Source organism: Vombatus ursinus, unplaced genomic scaffold (assembly GCF_900497805.2).
Source record: "Vombatus ursinus unplaced genomic scaffold, bare-nosed wombat genome assembly UNPS02014811.1, whole genome shotgun sequence".
NCBI classification, from domain to species: domain Eukaryota; kingdom Metazoa; phylum Chordata; class Mammalia; order Diprotodontia; family Vombatidae; genus Vombatus; species Vombatus ursinus.
In genome coordinates, this window is record NW_020954589.1 from 1,123,416 (window position 1) to 1,142,601 (window position 19,186).

Consider the following 19,186-nt stretch of genomic DNA (forward strand, 5'->3'; position numbering starts at 1 on the left):
TGCTGGGAAATATTCATAAGAGAGGAAGGTATTTCCCAGAGCCAATGGTACTTGGGTGTCCTGAGTGGAACTTGTAGCAGGCACTTTTCTGCATTGCATAGATATCCTAAGGAGGAACATATTTTAGGTTGCAATTTTTTGCCTCTTTGACCCTAAAGTGTTTTCAAAAGAGAGACAGAGTTGGGAGCTCCCTTTGCCAAAGTTTTAAACAGTTGCCCTCATTGTCTGCCCTCCTGTTTCCTCCCTCCTTCTTTTCGCTTCTTTGTGGAGCTTTCTGTGTGAAAGTGTGAAAATTACAAATCCCGAGGAACTGCGATCAGAACTCTACCTAGGGAAACTTTAGACTATCCTTGCCATAAATATCTCTCCAAGGCAGCCTGACGTCAGAGGCTGGGAGGGAGGGAGAAGAGGTTGGTCTGAAAGTGAAAACAGCAGTGGTTTCAATCTGAGTACTGTACAGTACAGAGAGGAAAGAGGAGGAAGAAGACAAGAGGCACTCTGTGTGGATTATAGGACTACAGAAATCGGGGAGCCAGGACGAAGCTATGGGATACACAGTGTAAGTGCGACAGCCTCGTCCCCTCTGGTCTCTGTTTCATGCTCTTGGGAGTATGGGGGATGGAAATAAGGAGCAACATTCAGGGGGTATGTCTCCTTTTTAAAAACTTTATAATCTTAAGAGGGGTTGGAAAACATTGCTCTGCTATGGGCAAACTGTTGTTTCTTCTAAGTGTACATAGGAACTGTGGACATTTGGGGCTCTGCTGCTGCTGCTGCTCTGTGTGTGTGTGTGTGTGTGTGTGTGTGTGTGTGTGTGTACGTGTTGACACATTTGTATAAAGGAAATGTCTTTGGAAAACTCTAAGAGGAGAGGGGGAGAGAAAGATTTGTGTATTTGAAACCTGATTCCCTGATTGTCACAAGAGCGTCAACCCAAAATGAACTCTCCCAATCCCTAAATACTGGCAACTTTCCTGTGGCTTTTCCCCAGTTCAGGGTCCCCAACTGGCTCCTTGGGTTGGTTGGATTTTAACCCTTTCCAGACTCAGCTCCCAGCCATGTACAAGCTGTCGACTGCAGATGGGACAGAGTGAGCAGTATCTGTTCACCCTCTTGGTGGTGGTAGTGGAAGCTTTCTTTAGTCTGGTCCTGTGGCTTGAGCTACTCAGGAGGAAGAATGCCAGGGACTGGAGAGGGGAAAAGACATTTGGGAATAAGCTCCTTGAGTTTATAAGCCTCAGCATCCCCAGTTAGCTACTGCATAACTTTGTTGTTCGGGTTTGACATTTAGGGGAGTTTGCACTGTAATTTAAATAAGGAACGCATCAATCTGGAGGACAGGTAATTTGTGAGGAGGATGAAAAGGAAGAGGAGGGGGAAGAAAAAGAGGAGAAGGAGGAGAGGGGGGAAGAGGAAGGGGAGGTGGCATAGACTCTGGCACAAGCTAGATCCCCAGAAGAGGGGGGAGTGGGCTGCATGTCTCTGGCACATCTGTCCCACAGCAGTGTGGGTGCTGGGTACCCCGGGGAGTGTGCAGTGCCCCAAACAAGATGTGAGCCTGTAACATAAAGAGAAGTATCTGAGCTGTGGGGTGGAGAGAAAGATTTTTATCAAAATTGAACACAGATTGCTGAGGTCTGAGCTTGGTTAACCCTTCCCTCTGCCTTGTATGCTCATGCACCATACTCTGATTAATGCAAGAATAGTTCTGCAGGGGGATAGATGGAAGAATCCTTGTAGTTTTCCCTGAATTACATCTGAGAAGACTGACATCCTTAAATCTGTAAACCTTGACTTCCTTCCAATCCCCTCTAAACTCCTCAGTTTAGTGCCCGTTTTGGGAGATTTCTTTCTGAAGACTGGTTTTCCTGAAGAAGGGGACTTACCTTGGGACTTAATGTGAAAGAAACATATTTTTGCTCAGTATGGAAGAGGGGCAAAAATGGATTGGGTCAGGATTACACAATACACGGCTCTCTGATGTCAATAGTCAGTTTCAACAAACAAGAGACCACAGAAGGGATTATTTTCAGCTTTCATCTAAAAGAGGTTCTTTTTGGTTTGGCATTTTACAACAAAAATTTTGGTGGGAGGGGGACTGAGGGAGTTGGTTGTTAGTATCCTTTGGATTAGTTGATTGGAAAATTTACTAGATTCTCCTCATGTGAAGGAAATTCCGACAAGTGGATTTATGTCCTGAAATATTTTGGACTCAGATTGTATTAAATACTAGACAAAATGATTTTCTTTCATAATGAGGGAACTTAAACAAGTGAAAATTATACAATTACTTTAAATCCTAGAGGACATTGCCATTTGGGTGTTTAGAAGACAAATGAAATTATTATATGCCAATATGGGTATTGGCACTTATGTGCTCATGTGTCTCTCTGTGGTAACGTGCTCATGTATATATGGGTATGCAATGGGAGAAAGGGGCTGGAGTGGGGAAGGGATGAGTGTGCCCAGTAACTCATCTATTAATGGGGGTGATGCCTAAAAGCTATTCATTCATTTAAAAAGTTATCCCATGCTGCATCTCTACTGCCTATCAGACATCTTGATCTGGATGTCCAGTAGACATTTTAAGGTCAACATGTCCAAAACTGAGCTCATTATTTTTCCTCCCAAATACCCCCCTTTTCTAAACTTCCCTATAACTATTGAGGGTATCACTGTCTTTCTAGTCTCCTAGGCTCAAAACCTAGGTGTCATCCTTGACTCCTCACTCTCTCTCACTCCCCATATGAAATCGGTTGCCAAGGTCTTATTCCATCTTTATGGCATCTCCAAAATACACATCCTTCTCTCCTCTGATACTGCTACCACTCTGGCACAGTCCCTCATGTCCTCATACCTGGCCTATTGCAGCAGCCTGAAGATTAATCTGCCTTTCTCAAGTCTCTCCCTACTCCAATCCATCCTTGATTCAACTGCCAAAGTAATTTTCTTAAAGCACAGGCACTACTATGCCATCCCTTCCTAATCATTAAACTCCAGTATCTCCCTATCAGCTTCAGGATCTGTTTGGTATTCAAAACCTTTCACAACCTACTCCTCCCCACTTTCCAATCTTCTTATACTTCACCCTTCCTCAAGTACTTTTGATCCAGTGACACCGGACATAGTGACCTTGCTGTTCTCCAAACAAGAGACTTTATATCTTAGTTCCAAGTAGGCTGTATCCCATGAATGGAATCCTCTCCTTCCTCATCTCCACCTCCTGGCTTTCTCCAAGACCTAACTAAAATTCCCCCTTCTACAGGAAGCCTTTCCTCATCCCTCTTGATTCTAGTGACTTCCCTCTGTTGATTATTTCCTACTTATCCTGTATACAATTTGTTTGTACCTGTTGTCTTCCCCCATTAGAATGTGAGCTCTTTGAGAACAGAACTTTTCTTTGTATCCCCAGGCCCTAGCATAACGTCTGGCACACAGTAGGTGCTTAATAAATACTTATTGACTAACTGACTGATGGCTCTCTGGTTCCCAAGGAATGAATTTGACTCACTGATAGAACATCAAAGTCTGTTAATATGGGTGATCCCGAAGCAAAACTTTTTTTTTTCTACCTTGAGTAGCAATGACTAGGCAGAGTGGTACCCTATAGGGACAAATAATGCACAGAATATTTTATAGAAAAGGGTTATGACCTAGAAAAGGGGAGCTAATTCAAGAATATAAGAATACATGGTATGTTGTCGTGGGCAAGTAGGAAAAGAATAGATAAGAAGGAGGTTGGAGGTTGGCAGGGCAGGATCCTTCTTCCAGTGAGAATTGATCATGCTCTTTAATCTTCCACCACCACTAATCCCCAAGAAAGTGAATGTTACATGAGCGATTACTTCATCACTAAGTAACCTTGAATCTGGATGGTAAATGACTGGGCTATGCCAAAGATATGAGCATAAGTAGGCATTTGGAAGATGGAGATGTAAAGGAAGGATGGTTCTTGTGCTAAGAACTTTATCAAAATATCATAGAGCTAGAACTAGGAGGAACTTGGAAGCCATCTAGTACAACCCTCTTTATTGTACAGACTAGGAAACTGAGACCCCAGACTGTCAGAGTGATTTTTCTTAAGTGCAAATCTGATTATGTCATTCTCCCACTCAATAAACTCCAATGGCTCCCTATTGCCTCTAGGTTAAAATGTAAACCTCTCTGTTTAGCTTTTTAAAACCATCATCACTTATCTTTCCAACCTCATTATACATTATTCCTCTTTCTGCACTCTGAAGTCCAGTGAAATGACCTTCTTCTGTCCCTCACACATGACACGTCATCTCTCATCATCATGCCTTTGCACTGACTATCTACAGATTCCCCTATGTCTGTGATGTATTCCTTTCTCACTTGTGGCTCATAGAATCACTCTCTTTCTTCTAGCATCAGCTCAAGTACCACCTTCTCCATGAAACCTTTCCTGGTGCCCCTAACTAATGGCCATCCTCTCCAATTACTTTCTGTTTAATGTATGGACTTGTTTCCTTCATTGAATATAAACTCTTGAAGAGTAAGAATTATTTCATTCTTTCTACTGATATTCTTAGCACCTTGCATGCTGCTTGGCACTTATATTTGTATCAATAAGCATTTACGAAGCATCTATTATGTGTCAGATACTGTACTGGGTGCTGGAGATACAAAGAAAGGCAAAAACAGGCCCTATCCTCAAAGAGCTCACAATATAGTGGAGAGAGATAATATGTAAATAACTATGGAAGATAGGATAAATTTGGAGATGATTTCAAAGAGATTTGTTGTTGTTCAGTTATGTCTGACTCTTCCTGACCCCATTTGGGGTTTTCTTGGCAAACATACTGAAGTGATTTGCCATTTCCTTCTCCAGCTCATTTTATAGATGAGGAAACTGAGGCAAACAGGGTTAAGTGATTTGCCCAGAGTCACACAGCTAGGAAGTATTTGAGGCCAGATTTGAAATCAGGAAGATGAGTCTTCCTGACTCCAGGCCCAGCACTCTATTCACTGCATCACCTAGATGACCCAATTTCAAAGAGAAGGCACTAACAATTAAGGAAGGTCAGGAGAGGCTTCTTAGAGAAGATAGGATTATATCTGAGATTTGAAGGAAGCCAGAGAAGCCAGGAAGCAGAGACAAGGACAGATAACATTTAAGGCCTGGAGGTACAGCTGGTGAAAATACAGTTTTTGCAAACAGAATATCTTGTGTGAGAAAGAGGAATGAGGTCAGCATCACCGAATTTTAGAGCATATGGAGGGGAGTAAGCTGTAAGAAGACTGGGTCAGAACATAAGAAATGCTTGTTGATTTACTGATTGATTGGTTGGTGAGATTTGGATAATTAAAGGGCTCCCCAGGCTGGAAACTCTTTTATTCACATTTAGCCATAAAGAATGATTTGCATTTCCTCTAAGGTTAAAGTTAGTCTCAACCTGTACTTTATAACCAGGAGAAATTGTATAACAGTGAACATAGTGCCAGATTTAGTGATCGAAGTCCAGGGTCTGAGTCCCAGTTATACTGTATGGGACTCATTCAATATGTATGGGACTTGATATCCTCATATTTAACTCTATGTCCTTAAGAAAGGTACTTAATTTCTGTAAGCCTCAGTTTTTCCATATGTAAAAGAAGGCAATAATTTTCATACTACTAAGTTAGCTGGGCTATTCCAAAGATTAAATGAAATTACTTTTGTTCAGTCGTGTCTGACTCTTCATGACCCCATCTGGGGTTTTCTTGGCACAGATACTGCTGTGGTTTGCCATTTCCTTCTCCAGCTTGTTTTACAGTTAAGAAAACTGAGGCAAACAGGGTTAAGTATCTTGCCCAGGGTCACACAGCTAGTAAGTGTCTGAGGCTAGCTTTGAACTCAGGAAGTTGAATCTTCCTGACTCCAGGCCCAGTGCTCTATCTACTGTACCACCTAGCTGCCCCAACAAAAATATATCTCTATCTCTATTTATCTCTATCTCTATACCTATACTTATCTGTCTGTCTGTCTATCTATCTGTCTATCTATCTGTCTCTCTTGCTAGCTGCATAAAGCACTTTAGAAAGAGTGAAGCCTTGGATCCATCTCAGATATCATTATTCCCCATTCTACTGGGTTGTACAGACATTGAACTCTGGATCTCAAGTCAGTTAGGTACATTTTCTGTCAAAAGACCACTCATAAGAGTTTCCATCACCATTTTCCCAGTTCTAGAACAGAGGCCAATAGTAGAAACTACTAAACAGATTCATAGCCATGTAGATCTTGCTGGCTTGAGAGTGAAAGGAAGGCATGAGTTAGATACCTGGAGTACTACAGGTATTTAACCTGGGCTATCATTACTCTGTCTAGGTTTTGGAGGATTAGCTTAAAGGCAGAAGAGACCCACTAATTATTAAGAATGATGCTCAGAGTTAAGTAAGGAAGAGACTTTAATGGGACTCAATGAATTAAAAGGTCTAGACACTCATACAATTCCAGGGGTGGGGCCTAGGATAGAGAATTTGGCTTGACTTTTCTCTTCTTGATTTGTTCCAAGGTGAACAAGGGATCCATCAGAGAATGAGAGCAGTTTGCTCTCTTGCTGGGGAAGCAGTTATAGGCTTTCCAGGCCTATTCAGTGTCTTCTAAGAGATCCTTCATATTGACATTTATGTCTATGTCTTTCAGATGCACATTTGTTTTTATTTAAGTTTTTAATGTAACCATGTCTTAGGATGACTTTTCAGTTTTTAAAAGATTAGCTAATGGCCAACTTCTCCAGAGATGTTCTAGTCAAGGAATATGTAAACCTGTATCTAATGGCAGGATATGCTTCTCCATCTCTTCTCACTGAATTTTTTTTAAACTATGAGGCTTTTAAATGTTATGGTAGAAGTGTGAGTGACACCTGGTTTCTCCCTTACCCTCCCCTCTCCAACATGCAACTCCAGAAAGTCACTCCATGTCTGAGGTACTCAGTGGGTCAGCATCTTTTCAAAACTTGAGAACAGTAGCCCCCACCAAGGTACTTCCTTTCACAAAGACACAGAACACATTAGTTCAAAGCAAAAGGCATTTAATCAAATAGCAGAACAAATCAAGTGGCAAAAAAGAATCTTCATGCTTAAATAGAATATACTTTCCCATGGGTTACCACACTATCAGTTAGAAGGACGCATATATGGAAAATATATTTGGCTGGGCCACATGTATGAATTTCACATATGTGTGACCAGATATATACCTGGAAAGGTAAGTCTCCTCCAACATGAAAGACTTACTGCCATCCTTTGGTGACAAAATAGTTTTAGTTTTTGTTCTTTTTCTTTTTTTAGACAATTGGGGTTAAGTGACTTGCCCAGGGTCACACAGCTAGCAAGTGTCAAGTGTTTGGTCTGAGGCTGGATTTGAACTCAGGGTCCTCCTGACTTCACGGCTGGTACTCTATCCACTGTGCCACCTAGCTGCCCCAAAATAGTTTTGTTCTATAATGAATGTTACATTATCTCAACTCTGATAGATGACCTTACTTGATTTATGGTCACTGGGATATTACTCTCTGCTACTATCTACTACTCTATAGCTAGTCAGCCTCTTTATTACTAACTGCTGATTTCTTCTATCTGTTGTGGTGTTGTAGTTTTTAAGTCTCCTCTTGGAAAGAAAGGGTTAAAGATTGTAGAGAACACAACCTAGAGCTATGTGCCATAACCAACCTGGTAGTAAGCAAAGGTCATCATAATCTCCAGTCTAACTTTAAGTCAATTATTCTGATTACTTTTCCTATGATTCAGACTTAAAGTCCCTGACCTCAGCCAACTACTTGACTTTGGATTAGAAAATTCCTTTTAATTCCAGTCAAATACTTCATGGCCTGTCTGTATCTTCACTATTCACAAGAGCATCATGAGAAATAAGGGGAACCTTGTGTGAGAGGGCTGACATGTGAGCCTCCCCTCAGATCCTATAATGCTTCCTTATTGTCATGCAAATCTACCTGAGGGCAAGAAGGAAAGAACTAAATGAAGCTAAGAGGGTGAGGCTACCATCTTTGATCTGTATTATGTCATACCGACCTTCTTGTCATTCAGTTGTGTCCAACTCTTTGTGACCCCATGGACCATAGCACGCCAAGTCTTTCTATCCTCCACCATCTTTTGAAGTCTGTCCAAGTTAATGTTCATTGTTTCCATGACATTATCCATCTTATTTTCTGCTGTCCTCTTCTCCTTTTGCCTTCAATATTTCCCGACATTGAGGTCTTTTCCAATGAGTTCTCTGTCCAAAGTATTTAACCTTCAGCTTTAGTATTTGACCTTCCAATGAATAGCCTGAATTAATTTCTTTAAGTGTTGATTTATTTGACATTCTCGCTGTCCAAAGGACCCTCAGAACTCTTCTCCAGCACCACAATTTGGAAGCATTGATTCCAAGATGCTCAGCTTTCCTTATAATCCAACTCTCACAGCTACTGGGAAAACCAAAACTTTCCCTCCAAGGACCTTTGTCAGCAAGATGATGTTTCTGCTTTTGGTCAGCACAAAAGTGGTAGAAATATCCACGAATGGATTTTCTCTCTGGGTCTATTCATTGCAGTGATAATACTGTTCTGTATTCATTTATGTTTATTCAGCTAAGTAGCTTTGTGGTGTTTTTTAAATTTTATTTTATCTAGGAAAGATTTGTTGTTGTTGATATTAGTCATGTACCACTCTTTGTGACCCCGTTTGGGGTATTCTTGGCAAAGACACTGAAAGTGGTTTTCCATTTCCTTCTCCAGCTCATTTTACAGTTGAGGAAATGGAGGGAAATAGGGTTAAGTGACTCATCCAAGGTCACACAGCTTGTATGTGTCTGAGGCCAGACTGGAGTTCATGAAATGAATATTCCGGACTCTAGGCCAGGTTCTCTAGCCACTGTGCTACCTACCTGCCCAGCAACATCATAAGCAATATTAAATGATGGATAAGACAAAGAATTTCTGTTTTATTTTGGAGTGGTTCATATAATATTGTTTCTTTTCTTTGTCTGACTTAAACTAGTGCTTCATTAATGAGATAAGGAGAAAGTCACTATGGTAGGGGTATCACCTGTTTTATGTAGGCAAGGCTGGTTTTTTAAGGGAGTGGGGAAGCCTTTGGCAATAGTACTGGAAGTTTCAACATAGTTCCCATTGCTCTGCCTTTCTGATCTAGCATCACTATATTCTTTGGTGAATGTAGAAATGGAGAATAGTGTTTTATTTTAATTTAAACAGGAATCGCATCATTTTAAATTTAATTATCACTAAAGTTATTTTTGTTGCATTTTATGGCCCACATATTTCTCATCAGCACAGTGGAAAGAATGTCAATCTGGAGTCAGTGGACCTAAATTCAAATCCTGGTTTTGCTATTTACCAGCTGTGTGACCTTGGAAAAGGCCTCTGACTTCCTTTCCTCAGTTTCCTCATCTGCAAAATGACAGGTTGGACTAGTTGACCTTTACATTCCCTTCTATCTCTAATCTATAATCATTGTATTCTAACCTCAAGCCTGGCCAGAGTTAGACCTGGCCCAGCATAAGACCTTTTAGATTAAACATTTGCTGTGGATAATTAAGAGGGATAGAAGAGAAGGGAAGAAATCAGTATGTTTACACAGATACAATTTGGGGGGTAATTTTGGCCTTTAAAATTTGTTTTCAAAACCCTGAATTATCTAGATGGTTTTCAAACTTGAATTAATCTTGTGTAATGTTGACTTCTTCGGGGAAAAATAGACCATCTATCCATATAATAATAATAGGGGTAATAGTAACAACAATAATAATAGCTAACATTTATATAATGTTCACTATGTGATAAGCACTTTAAAATTATTTCATTTGATTCTTACAACAAGTCTGAGAAATAGTGCTACAATTGTCTCCATTTTATAGATAAGGAAACTGAGGCAAACAGAAGTTAAATGACTTGTGCAGGGTAACAGGGCTAGTAAGTATCTGAGGTCTGATCTGAATTCAGGTTTTCCTGATTCCAGGCCCAGCACTCCAAGCCCTATGGCACCACCTAGCTGCCCCACTTGGCTCTATAGATCAAGAGTTTTGGGTTTTTTTAGTGGTGACCCCAAAGGGTGTTTTTATCCCTTTTCATGATTATTCTTCCTTCTTCTGATCTCCTCTGGCCCTTTAATAAGTGTATAATATATTGGAGGAATATTATGACAAATAGGCTTTGGAGGATTGTTTTGGTCAAATAATAACTGGTGTATATAACTTCAAACATAAAGTTCATTTGTTCCTCTCTCCTCCCTTTTAATGTATGTTCAGGTAAAACTTTGTGTTCTATCTTGAATGTGTTCTAGTGATTATCTGGTTTTCCCATAAATGCAATCATGCCATGGCTAGATCAGATAGGACATTTGCTTTGCCCTTTATCTCCTTTGTGCCTCTATCTTTAAAACTTAGTGTGAGACTAGACCTAGTATAATGTTTGGGGTCCAGGTGGGTTTGAAGGCTTGCTTATAATCTTTCCTGGAGATAGGGACTAGACAGGCCAGTTGACCTTTGGGATTTCCTCAGAAAATGATTGTTGTTGGTCCTGTAAAGCAAAGAAAGTAGTCCCAGGGGAGTCTGTTGGTATTCAACTCTTTGTCCCTTTGGGAACTCTGGCTTTATATTCAGATTCAGTGTTTACGTCATTGCCTGGGTTGTTCCTGCCAAATCTGACTTTTTCTTATGGTAGACATTTGAGTATTACTCCTTTTGTCCCAAATATAGGTAATCTCTACTATGTTTTAAACACATCGCCCTTGCCAGCCTTTCTGTACCAGAAACCCAGACTTAATGCCAAAGTCAAGTATTCCTCTATTATTTAAATTTGATAAACCAAAATCAATATACCAGATCAAATTATTTGAGGTCAAGGTTTACTTTTCTTCTATCCACTCTTACCTAACTTAGGTTTCCTAGAGAAGGGCAGAGAGGGGACAGAGTGAAGTGAATGGAAGGAAAATATTAATGTTTCTCCAATGACAGCAATAGTATTTGTAATTAACCAAAGTAGCACAAATGATTACTTTGGATTATTAAAGGGACAAGAGGGACAAAATCACTCCAGGAATATTATTGTCATCATCATCATGAAAGGGATTGATTATAAAAGCTTATAGTAAAGCTTATGGAAGCTTATTTTAAGGTGGTACTGTGTTGTTAACTGTATACTATTGATCACTTCATTCATTTGAAGGATCACTATACTAGCAGAGAAGGACATCTACTACGACTATTTCTGTTGGAGGTGATTATCATCTATTCATGTAGCTGTTGCTAAGAGAATTGATCAATAATCAATAGTCTTGGGGGGAAGCTAGGGGTTCCTGGAAAGAGCAGAGGACTTGATATCAAGAATTAGGCCTGAGTTTCAGCTCTAACACTTACTTTATCTGTGGGCTTGGAAAAAATAACTGTCCCTCTCTGGGTCTCAATATTTTCATAAAAAAAAAAAAGATAGGCCTGGAGTTCTGTGTGAGATGATTGAGTAAGAAGTTGCATATTAGCCTAGATCCCACTTTTACCACCTCAGAACAGTATGAAATGTGCCAAATGAAGGAATAAGAACTATAATGAGAATAAGAGAAGGAAAGAAAAATTTCCCCACCAGGAAATTCCTACAGAAAATATAATAGAAGGCTGACTTACTATCCTACTATGCCTAAATGTGCCTATTCAGCACTCCCACTTCCCATGCTTCTCACTGGGCACTTACGCTGATTTGTCCTCAGCAGTGATCCCTTGAAAGAAAGAGATCATTGAATTCAACCAGTCCTAATGGTCTGGAAAAAAATAAAGTAGGCAACTATGAATGATAAGGAATGTAGAAGTATGTGGTCTTATCCAGTGTTATCTAGAATAGGTAGGTAGCTGAGAAAGTTTAGGAATAAATTAATTTCCACTAAACACCCCCAAACAACTTTAAAAGCACCACATAAACTAAGGAAAATGCTAATTAAAAGAAGAGAAATAAGAACTTCCAAAAATTGATGCCTGTGAGTTCATCTCTAAGCTCAATGCTCTTCCATCATTTCAAAAAAGAAAGTAATACATGAAATGGAGTAAACAAATAATAACAGTAAACATAAAGATTAGGAAAGGTTGCATCACATAAATCAGCAGTGAGATGATAAAGAAGGAAAAAATGAGCAAACTATCTAAAAAAGAGCACATACAATAAATACTATAGACCTAAAAATCCCTGATGAAAAAGAAAACAAAGCAATAAATTCTATGGGATTTCCAGAAATCATAATGGAAAAACACCAAAAAACTCTGAAATTGTTTGGAAGAAAAATGAATCCATTAAAGGGAAAAAATAAGGATGGAAGTAAAGCAGATATCAGAGCTCTTGAGGAAGAAAAAAGAAAGACAAATAAGAGTTGACAACTTAAACATATGATAACAATGTTTTCAAAATAGTAGGTGCTCTGAAGAAACAGTGAAAGAATTGAGACCCAAAAGTCAAAAATGGAAGAAAATTTGATGGAGTAGAATTTTTTAAGTGGACAAAACACATAAGCTCTATACCAGTTAAAATGACTGACCATGAAGATAGAGTATAGAGACAATCTAAAGATTACAGATTTTCTAGAAAGATATGACATGAAAAATGCTTCAAGAGTTAGTTTTTAGATATTGCCCAGAAATATTGTAAATAGATAGCAAAATCCAGATTTATAAAATCAGTAGGATGCCAATGGAGAGACACTCCAACTTTAATTCATGAAGAAATATATTCCTCAAACATTAGAACAACAATGTCAAACAAAAAATATTATAATCAATCTTAATCATTTAAGACCTCTTTATTTATGAAGAATCAATAAAATAATTAGAATTTGATATTGTGAAGGGCAAATAAAATGAAAAACAAAGTTAATAATAAAAGAAAATTAAAAAATAAAAAAAATTATAATATCTTGCAAATTTGAGCCTAATCATCAATGAAAAAAAAGATAGATGATCAACAAAATGGAGGAATTTGGGTCATTCTTACAAAGAAATCAAAGATGAACAGAGTATGTGACATGCAAACACATCAAACATATCAACCAGAGAGGTAAATAACTACAGTTAGCAAGAAAAATAGTAAATAATAAATCTAAACTTTCATTTTTTAGAGCTAGATATGGCTGTTAGTTTTTATTCATTTTCAAGTCTCCTTGATTAAAGACCAAAGAGAAAGGGAAAAAAAAGAGGCTACATCTTTGATAAGGGTTTTGAACCTTTTTAAAAACATGGTGCCCTTTAGCAGTCTGGTGAAGCCTAATATTACTAGAGTTTGTGGCCTGTATTCATAATTGAAGGAACTGCTAAATTTTAGTTAGAGACTAGTGAAAATAAAGATGTACTTTCCCCCCATATGAGTTCATATACCCAATTAAATCTATTCATAGACTCTTTGGGAGACTGTGGAGCCCAGGTTAAGAACCCTTCTTCTATGGACAAGAGAATCTAAGGGACAAGACAACTAATGGGGTTAAAAAAATGAGAAGGAAGAGGAAAGGAGAAAAAAATAAATTAACATTTCTTGGATGAAACCCCACATTCCCTCATTTGTGAATCAATATTTTGGGAATGTTGGGGAAATACAGAGGAAAATCACTCAAGTGGTAAGATGACAGAGAGTGATGGGGAAGTACAGTGGGATGATAGTGGAGGGAGCCAGAGATGTACTCCCAACTGATGAGATGGGTCTGCAGATTTTTATGCCTCTTTTCCTGCATGGGAAGCTTTGGAAGAGTAGGGAAAGAACACTAGAGATTGGAAGATGGAGCTTGGTGGAGGAGCCCTGATTGTGAAAGCAGCATATTCTGTGGGTAGTATGATTCATTTCCCTCTCAATGGATGAAGAGTTATAGGCTGTGATAGAGACTTTTCATTAGGGTTCTTTCAGGTAAAGTATATACTTTAAGAATCTATTCTTCCTCAGTCAGATGCTGTGCTTCTTAGAACAGTATACCACCACAACCATTTCTCTCCCCTAGGGGCTTCTGACATTGAAGGAGAGTAGATAGGCGGTGGCAAGGACTTAAGTCCAGAGACAAATTGGAGTTTTGCCATAGAATGGACATGTGATGAATGAAAAGGCATGAAGTAGAATCAGGTCCCTTGACATGGGATAAAGAACACCTTCTGCCATACAACACTATCTCCTTTATAAATTAATCTTTCTAGGATTGAGTGTCCTTGGAAGAAGGCCCTTCAAGAAAACAAAAGAAAAATTAGAGAGAGGGGATGCTTGGGTAAATATATGTATATATATATATATATATATATATATATATGTGTGTGTGTGTGTGTGTGTGTGTGTAGATATATATATATATATGTGTATAATTATTCCAATATATAGGCTATATAGAAGAGAGAGCAAGGCTTTTATCTTCCTGAAGACCCACCTGCTATCAGAGAAATTGAAGTAATAAAGAAAGAATATGTAAGTGCATCAAATTTGAGATTCAATTCCAGAGTAGCCTAGAAGAGAAAAGAAGTAAGAAAGACAATGAAATAAAATGAACACTTTTTGGGAAAGGATTCTATGAACAAATATTGCTCAAAATAACAGAGTGGATTGGAGCAAGGGTAAAGACATGCAGGGAGAATTCTCTACCATGCTCCATACTCTTACGTGGATTGAGAAGAGGAAGCATGAAACAAAAGAGAGAGAGAGAGGGAGAGAGAGAGAGAGAGAGAGAGAGAGAGAGAGAGAGAGAGAGAGAGAAAGAGAGAGAGAGAATGGGGAATAAAAGAGGAAGAGGATAGGAAGAGATAGCAGAAGGGAAGAAGGAGAAAGAGGAACAGAGAGAGAGAGACAGAGACAGAGAAACACACATACAGAGAAAGAATTTGGGCTAAGATAAAGTAATGAATGGTAGGGGTGAAAGTCTATGGGATATAATTGGAATAAAGTTAACGTTAACTAAACAAATCACAGGGACTATATTCTGATTTAAAAGAGAATTTTTTTTAAAAAAGAAAAATCAATACAAAAAATAAAATAGAGGAAGCCATCGACCTAATGATTATAACCTTAAATGCGAAAAAATTGAAAACCTTAATAAAGTAAAAGAGAAATACAAAATGAGTTTGAAAGAAACCCTAGAAATTTGTTGTATGCAATAAAGACATTTAAAACAAAAATACATACTAAGTGAAAAAGAGGTACTGGAACAAAATCCGTTATTCTTTAGGTAATTACAAAAAACAGAAATTGCAATCATGATGTCAGATAAGACAACATTAAAAATTAGCAATGTGAAGAGAAACAGAAAATATATTATGCTTAAAGGCAATATAGACAATGAAATAATATCATTATTTGATATTTATGCACCAACTGTAATTGCATCTAAGTTCTTAAGAGAAAAACTAATTGAACTGCTAAAAAAGACATTGATAGTAAGATCATACTTGTAGAAGATACTTTAATATTCTTTTTACAGAGCTAGATGAATCAAACAGAAAGATAAACAAAAATGAAATAAAGAGCTAACCCAATTGTCAAAAAGCTTTGAAAAGACCTTATAGTGAATTCTGTTGGAAATATTAAGAAATATACATACCATATATAATACTTCATATGGAACCTTTATAAAAACTATTTGCCAGGACATGAAGAAATTATAAACAAATGTAGAAAATTTAAATAATAAGTTTATTATTGAGCTAAATTAGACTAGATGATTTCTAAAATCCCTTCCAGTTCTAATAGTCTATGGTTCTGTAATTCTGAATACATACTGTTGGAATAAATGTTAAACCAAAATATAGATAGCTAAGGATCCCTTCAATTAGAAAACAATTTCTCTTTCATTACATTTCATGAGATTTCATTCTTCTCTTATCCACTCACTGATTTTTTTTATTTGTTTTTGTACATGCCTTCTAACTCCTTCTTGATTGTAAGGAGGGCTGCCTGTATTTGAGGGCAGCTACTATGCTTTATTTATTTTTGAATTTCCTCCAACACAGTTCATTGTGCATGCTAGTTACTTAATGTCATTGAATTAATGTTTTTATATATATATATATATATATATATATATATATATATATATATATATTCAGGGTAAGAAGTCATCATGGTGTAGTAATAATAATAATAGCTAGCATTTACATAGTGCTTTAAATTTGGCAAAATACTATCTTACTTATTTTCACAACAATCCTGGAATTTAGGTGCTACAATCAATCCTATTTTACAGATGAAGAAATTGAAGCAAACAGAGGTGAAATGAGTTGTCCAGGGTCACACAGCTAATAAGTATCTGAAACCAGATTTGAACTGGAGGTATCTTCTTGACTCTAGGTCCAACACTCTATCCACTGTACTCCCTCCCTCCCTTGTATAATGGCTACAGTGATGGACCTTAATTCAGTAAAACTAGGGTTCAAATCTTGCCTCTGATCCTTGCTAGCCATTTAGCTATGGGTGAGTCACTTAAACTCTTTGAGCTTCCAGAGACTTTTTTTTTTGAGGCAATCAGGGTTAAGTGATTGCTCGGGGTCACATAGCTAGTAAGCTTCTGAGGCCAAATTTGAACTTAGGTCCTTCTGATTCCAGGGCTCATACTCTGACTACTGTGCCATCTAGCTGCCTCTGCTTCCAAAAATTTTCTAACACTTATTGACTATTTACAAAAATGTTGCAATCTTTGTTGGCAAAGTTAATTCCAATCTAAACAAAATCACAGATCCTTGGAGTATATATCAAGGATAAATGCATTCAGGGAGAGATGAATGAAGAAGGGGATAACTATGGGAATTCCCTGCTAAGACTTTGAGAGGTCTTTTGCTTAATTTGCTTTGAATCTAGTAAACTGGTTCTACCCTAGATTACTTTACTATGTTTTCTCTCAGCTCCCTTTTGCTGGCTATAGAGCTTTTTGCCATCTTGGAAATAGTCTCTGTGGGGAGTAATCTGAGCTGGCCTTGACACTTGATGCTCTGCTTTGGTGAGATGGATTGGGCATCAGCTTGTAGTTAGGAAGTCCAGAGTTTAAATCCAGTTTCAGACACTAGCTGTGTGGCTCTTGGGAAGTCATTTAACTTCTCTCTACCTCAGTTTCTTCATTTGTAAAATGAGGAGGTTTGGTCTCTAACCTTCCTTCCAGCTCTAAATATATTCTTTAATGACAATCATCATCATCACCACTTCATTTGCATCTAGCTTTGAAATGAGTTCTACAGTAAAGAGAGATATGATCATACTGGTCTACCATTACCAGAACATATACTTTATGTTATAAAAATGGGAATGGGTTATGTTGAGTTATCTTCAGTCTATTGCCTAGTTCCCTTAAAATCCATGTGAACACTTATGGAGAAAAAATGTAGCTAAATCAGTAGCCTGAATACTATAAATTGTTAGGACCCTGAGGCATGAGGTTGTCAGTCAACCAGCACTCAATCCTTTTACATGCAAGATTCTTGTCTAGGGATATGTGTCACTCTATCTCTAGCTCAGCCCCGCCCCCCCATGTGGCCACATTCCTTTCTTTGTCTTTCTTTTGTGTTTCTTCATTTGTTTATTTTCACTCAGGGACATAATTTGAACACAGTTTAGATAAGTGAATCCATCGTAAAAGGAGAATCATGTATCACTTATAACAGATTTCACATACCATTCATTCCCTGGATCTATCTCCTCCCAAGACAGAGATCCCTTTTAGGCTGGAGTCTGTCTCCCACTTGTTAGTCACCCATAGCATATGAGTAGTAGAGAGAGCTTATGAATAAATTCATTGTCTTATTAATCTCTCAGTCCCTGGGAAATGGAAGCTGGACATAGCCAATTAGTTCATTAATTTAGAGTGCTATAGAAATATTGATGATTCTTATGTTTGTAATCACATGGGCAAATAAGAATACAGGAGCACTTTTTCAGGGTCACAGAAATCCACTCTGGGAGCTGCTCTTTGTATTTGTCTGCTCTTTCAACTTCAATACTGGAATAGGACAGTACTTAAATCCCCCAGAGGTTAGGACTCATTGGGCAATATCTGATGGTCAGCAGTCTAATACTAACTATAGCAGACTGTCAGACCTGCCTCAGCTCCTACCATTGTCTCCCTCAGGCACCATCTCTTCACCTTTAAAATTTGTACATTACTTAGATCTTATAACATCCTCTTCTATTTGTCAGACATGCCATCCCATGGGGTTAGAAGTACAAATTAAGTTATGTCAGAATGTCAGAAACCTGGAAAAATAGCTAGAATTCCATTCTCATATTTTCAAGAAAACCACTTGGGACTAGATAACAATCTGCCCATGGAAAAAAGTTTTTTTCCCTTTATTTTAAGCCACTAAACCCATACATGGGTATTAACTTCTCATCTTAGTTAACTTTTCATCTTCTACAGGAAGTCTTTCCCCAATGCCTCTTACTTCTAGTGCCTTCTCTCTGCTAATTATTTCCTATCTATCCTGTATATAACTTGTTTATACACATCTGTTTTCTTGTCTCCCACATTAGATTGTGAGCTCCTTAAGGGCAGGATTTGTCTTTTTCCTTTCTTTGTATCCCCCAACACTCAGGCACTTAATGAATGCTTATTGACTGACTGATTGATCTAAGCCTTTTTGGTACTAGACTAAAACCAATTGAACAAATAGGCAAAAATTAAGAAAGAACTTGCAACAAAAAATAAATAGGATTAGTGTAAGTGGTAGTAGTGTAAGGAATTTATACAAACCTATTTTCTGTCCACTAGTTGGTTATACAGGGCTAGGAGGTAGCAGCAGCCCTGCAGAAAAGGACAAAACTGAGAGAGGACTCTACCTGGGAAACCAAGGTGTACTCCTGTCCAGATAATACATTATTGGAGAACATTACGATTTTCTTGGAGGGCAAAGTGGGCACAACTCTCTTGCCTGGTCAGATCAAGCATGTTGTTTTTAATCCTTCTGTCATGACTAAATGTCTAGAGTTTTCCTTCAGTCCATTTTCTCATTCTCTGTATTCCCTTTCACCTTGTAGAGAGAACTAAAGAATGAGTCCTTTTTAGAAACTCCAGATATTTTTGGGATCTTGAGTCCTCTGTCCTGGGTTAACAAAAGAAGAGGTCCACCTAGAATGTCTCTTTCTTTATAATCTAAGCTGACAACTATTTCCACTCAGCCATCAGCAAGTGTGTGCGTGTATGTGTATGTGTATGTGTATGTGTATGTGTATGTGTATGTGTA

The 19,186-nt window shown here is 38.1% G+C and overlaps 1 protein-coding gene across 1 annotated transcript in view; it reads left to right on the top strand.

The window, feature by feature from the left end:
• Positions 1-471: 471 nt before the first annotated feature.
• The window catches only part of LOC114053317 (disheveled-associated activator of morphogenesis 2), a 158,173-nt gene continuing 139,458 nt past the window's right edge, over positions 472-19,186 (top strand). Inside the window, exon 1 of the mRNA XM_027876262.1 lies at positions 472-559. The gene's annotated coding sequence lies outside the window, so the exon portion shown is untranslated. The remainder of the gene's footprint in view (positions 560-19,186) is intronic.